Source organism: Notothenia coriiceps, unplaced genomic scaffold (genome assembly GCF_000735185.1).
Source record: "Notothenia coriiceps isolate Sejong01 unplaced genomic scaffold, NC01 NC01_scaffold00004486, whole genome shotgun sequence".
Taxonomy (NCBI): Eukaryota; Metazoa; Chordata; class Actinopteri; order Perciformes; family Nototheniidae; genus Notothenia; species Notothenia coriiceps.
The window spans coordinates 332329-337875 of NW_011337187.1; the positions used below are offsets into that span (position 1 = coordinate 332329).

Genomic DNA, 5547 nt, shown 5'->3' on the forward strand with positions numbered 1-5547 from the left:
ATGCGAATCGGTGAATCTTAACATCCCTAGTGGGGGTACGGAGGAAAAGAGAGAGGTTTTATTTGAATGACACTTTGGCGCTTTCCACTTTAGCACGTAGAACGTGTTTACGTTTTTTGTGCCTTTTCACTAGGGGTATTCCGGGCTCAGGGCTACTTTTCCACCTTTTGTTCTGGCCCTCCAAAAATCGAGTTCTTACCTGGGCCAACAACCGGGCTGAAATATGCTAAAGTGACGTAAACAACTCTTCGACTGCTGAATGGTCAGAGAGAACGCTGCAACGTGGGGCTACAAACTACAGAGAAAATGAAACAATATTTTACCGGTGATTTAATTGTAATACACGTTTCAAATGATGCCGAAGTAACAAATACTGAATACCTGGTCTGCAGACAAGACGGCAGTTGAAAAACCTTTTAAAATGCGGATGTTTTCTGAATGGAAATCGGATCGATTCAAGGCTAAGCTATAACGTTGTAATATGCTCCGTCCACACTCACAACAACGGGCCTACAGACATAGAATAAAAACCAGCGACTGTAACTCCGCCATGACACAGACAGTGCCTCTTCACCGTGTGTACTTGTTAACTTTTCTAGTTTCTGAACAGATATGTGGAGCTGTGAGCTCTGAGTGCTAACAGCTAACGGCTGATGTTATAGTTTTGTGGTTTGCATTGAAGATGACGTCACGGCAGTTTTACGCAGCGGCGCTCCACAGCCCGAACAGCCGATCGCCAGCCTTCACTGAGTTGCTATAGTTACTACCCCAGTTCCTAAACTGTAATGGAAAACGCAGCATAAAGGTGGGAGCCTGCCCTCCAAGGCCTAACCATAACCATACTTAAATCGTGCGCTAGGGCCCTGCGAGTGGAAAAGCGCCAGTTTGTGAGTTCCTTATACACCGGGGACACATATTTATGTACAAAAGAACAAGTGCCATTTGCATAATAGGCAACCTTTAATTGATAAGGTATGGTCATTTTTCTCACTTCAAACAATCCAGTGCCTCTATGAGTTCCCATTTATTTTTGTTTGAACTGATTAAAGTGTTCTTTTTTTAACTACATTCTGTTGTTTCACCTATTATTTCACCACCTCTCCCTTCTGATGTACTTGTTATACTTCAAGCGAAGACATTCTTGAATTGTAAATAATAATCTTGTGTGGTTTGGTGATCATGTGTGTGTGTAATTTTGCTACTTACTAGGAAGCTAATCTCCCAGTCGTGACGGTGCTCCTCGATGTCCTCATTCCGCGTGTACACGTTGAACAAATGTTGCACCATAGTGTGAAAATAACCTACAAAAACCCAGACGCAGCACCCCATGAATGCCAGATGCCAAATCAATCTTGCCATCATTGGTAAAAAGCAGCTGAGCTCAAAATATATTATGATTAGTACTGTAGGAATTAAGAACAATTGCTTGTTACATTCATGTTCATTTCATCTTTAGACAAACCCCAAACAAGCATTAAATGTTTTTCTTACCAGCCAGTCATTGTAAGTCGATAAACTAATTGGATATTGGTTTGTCACAAATCCTGGCACCCGCACTGCACCCCTGGTGATTGGAGACCCGCCGAGTCGTTCCTTGTTGTAAACAAGTCTGGAGCACAAAAAGACATGAGAGCAAGAATAAGTGTACTTGGCAGAAACATTGCTTCAAATGGTAACTTTAATATCAGTCCCAGGACAATTATACTGGCAATATTTTAAGCTCTTTTCAGATATTATTACAACCATAGCACACCATAAAAAAAAATGTAGCTGTAACACGGCCAGGCAGCCTCCGCCGGTGAGCAAGCTTAAATGCATTGCCATAGTGTAAGATTAGCTAGCGAATAGCCTTTTAACAACTACCATTACATACATCTGACGTCACGGCACCTGCTAGCTAGTACGGCTAACATTGGTCATGAGACAATTATAATCAATTTAGTCACTTGTTTAGCAACTGCCGTTTTCATGACACAAAGAACATTTGGAACATATCACAAGCAAGAGTATTGCTGACACTTTTTTGTCGTAGAACAAAACGTAAAAATATCCTAAAGTTAACACCACAGACCTTATTTCAGGTATCTACCAATATAAACAAAAGAAGGCTGACTATTTTCCCAGAATCTACCAATTGAAATCACAGAAAGCAGTTTAACGGAATGGAAATAAAACCATCATCAAGGTACATTTGGCAGGGAAGAAACCAAGGATTAAGATCTGTACTCTTTCAATAGCAAAAACAAGGCGAGGCAGTAGCGCCCCTGCCTGAAGGACTACTACTGTATATATCAGTCCAATAAGAAGCTTGTCTGCTGGTGCAAGCAGACTACAAGCTAGATGGAGAAATGAGAATAATGTCATCAGGAGGAGTACCCATCGAGGCCAAGTTAGGGGGATAAAACACAATGTTAAAAACTTACTGGAAAAAAGATAACCGCTGGACTCAACCCTCCTTAAAAATTATGGTTAAGGGTCCATTACCAGGAGTGACCTTGCTGGAGGAAATTAAGATATTAAGATGGTGCTCACATGATCTTGATTTCACAACCGTGCACAGCCTTAGATACAACAATTTAAGAGTTGGGCCAAACATGCCTTTACTTTCATATGGCAATTTTTCAGAAAGGAACCAATCGTTTGATTTTCAAACACTAAAAAAACGATATGGATGGAAAACGGTGTTTTTTTTTATTTCCTACCAGGTACGACCATTACTAAATAGTTCCTGTCAGACAGCCAGAAAAGACCCTTATTCAATAGTTCGAACGCAAGTGGCATACACATCAGACACAGGGATGAAAAGTAATTCTCAAAACTTACCAAAGCTCTCAAAGATATAAAAAGGAAAACTACTTCTATATACACACGGCTTAATTTTGACTGCATTTTTTTGGGTTGAGATTGAGCGGCGTACTGCTCAGCTGTATTTCTTAGAGCCTTGGAGTTTTGAGAATTTACTTCTCCCTGTGTTCTGAAGTGTATCAACTGGTGAAATAATTAATATCAAACATGTTTTCCTTCCTGAAAAGAGCATATGAAGAAAGGCCATTGGCCCAAACCTTTAAAATGTTGTACTAGCTTGCACGGTGAATCAAGATCAGTTGAGCACATCTTAATAGTAATTTCTCCAGCAATTCACTCCTGTAATGACTTAACCATAATTGTAAGAGAGGTTGATCGCACGGTTACTTTCCAGTAGTTTTTAACGTCTATTTATCCCTAACCTGCCTCGAATGGGTACTCCTCCTGATACATTATTCCTCAATTTCTTCCATCTAGCCTGTAGTCGGCTTGCACCAGCAGAAAACTTCTTATTGGGCTGATATATACGTAGTAAGTCCTTCAAGCAGGGGAGCGCACCTCTCCCTTGTTTTTGCTATTTGAAAGTACAGAATCAATCCTTGGTTTCTTCCTTGCAAATGTACCTTGATATGGTTTTATCCCATTCGTTAAACAGCTTGTCGTGATTTCAATTGAGATCTGGAAATAAGTCAGCCTTCTTTATGTTATGATTGTAGAATACCTGAAATAAGGTCGTGGTTAACTAGGATATTGTTTACGTTTGTTCTACGACAGAAAATACGTCAGCAAATACTCTTGCTTGTGAATGCCAAATGCTTCTTTGTGCATGAAAACGGCAGTTGCTACAAGTGACAAATAGATTACTAAATGCACATGCCAAATGTTAGCGCGGACTAGCTTAGCAGGGGTGACGGCATGTATTTAATGGTAGTTGGTTAAAAGCCTATCGCTAGCTATTTAGCCTATGGCAATTGCATTAAGCTTGCTCACCGCGAGTGCCTGGCGTGTTACAGCTACAATTTTTTTATGTTGTCTATGGTTGTAATAAGAAAATCTGAAAAAGAGCTAAAATATTGCCCAGTATAATTGTCCTGACTGATATTAAAGTCACATTTGAGAAATGTTTCTGCCCAAGTACATTTTCATAACTCTCCATGTCCATTTTTGTGCCCCAGACTTGTTTACAACAAGACGACTCGGCGGTCTTCCAACTCACCAGGGGTGCAGGTGCGGGTGCCAGGATTTGGGCAAACATATCCCATTGAGTTTCTCGACTACAATAGACTGGCTGGTAAGAAACATTTAATGCTTGGTTTGGGGTTTGTCTAAAGATGAAATGAATGTAACCAAGCAATTGTGCTTAATTCCTACAGTACCTAATCAAATATCTTTGAAGCTCAGCTGCTTTTTACCAAGTGATGGCAAGTTGATTTGGCATCTGGCATTCACTGAGGGGGCTGCTTCTGGGTTTTGCAGGTTATTTTCACACTATGGTGCAACATTTGGTCAACGTGGGCTACACGCGGAATGAGACAGTCCGAGGAGCACCGTACGACTGGAGATTAGCTCCTAGTAAGTAGCAAAATGACGCACACATGCACACAAACACATACAAGATTATTATAACAATCAAGAATATGTTAGCTTGGAAGTATAAAAAGTACATCAGAAGGGAAAAGGTGGTGAAATAATAGGTGAAACAACAGAATGTAGTAAAAACAAACATTTAATCAGTAAACAAAACATATATAAATGGAACTCATAGAGGCCTGGATTGTTTAGAAGTGAGAAAATGACCATACTTATCACTTAAAGGTCACCTATTATGCAAAATGCACTTTTTTATGTCTTTTATACATAAATATGTGTCCCCGGTGTGTAAGGAGACTCAAAAATTGCGCTTTTCCACTGCAGGACCTAGCACGGCTTAGTACGGTATGGTTAGGCCTTGGTAGGCCAGGCTCCCTTTATGCTGCGTTTCCATTACAGTTTAGGAACTGGTGTAGTAACTATAGTAACTCAGTCTAGGCGGGGCGATCGGCTGTTCGGAAGGCGGAGCGACGCTGCGTAAAACTGCAGTGACGTCATCTTCAATGCGAACCACAAAACCATAACATCAGACGTTAGCTGTTAGCACTCAGAGCTCACAGCTCCACATATCTGTTCAGAAACTAGACAAAAGTTAACAACTACAAACGGAGAGATTGTCTGTGTCATGGCGAATACAGTCACTGGTTTATTTATGTCTGTAGGCCGTTGTTGTGAGTGTGGACGGAGCATATACAACGTTAGCTTAGCTTGATCGCCAAAGACGCATTTTAAAAGGTGTTTCGCCTGCCGTCTGTCTGCAGACTTGTCAAAGCATTAATTACACGTGTGGCTACGCTTAGCCACTTAGAATTGTAGGGATCACCCCCATGCCTCCTTTTCTCTCTCCAAAATAAACTTACTGTGAAACCGCGAAAGGTGAAATCGTGCATCTTGCACAAATGCAAAAAACACGGAAAAGTGATCCCCATAAGGCCCGAGTCCCGATGAAAAGGTGGAAAACAAGACCGGGAGGTTTTTAGCTCAAGAATGGACCCGGTTGTTGGCCCGACTTTATACGATTTCACTGCATTTGTTGAGAAGCTGACGACTTACCAGTCTCTCTTGCGACGTTGCACCCCGATGTTTGATGTCTCTTTTACTTTGTTATAAAATGGCCACTAAATTAACATTATGTGCAAAGTTTACTACGGC

The 5547-nt window shown here is 41.0% G+C and overlaps 1 protein-coding gene across 1 annotated transcript in view; it reads left to right on the forward strand.

Moving 5' to 3' along the window:
* myo3a (myosin IIIA) overlaps nucleotides 1-5547 on the forward strand; it is a 64264-nt gene that overhangs the window by 51956 nt on the left and 6761 nt on the right. The gene's annotated exons all lie outside the window — the stretch shown is intronic.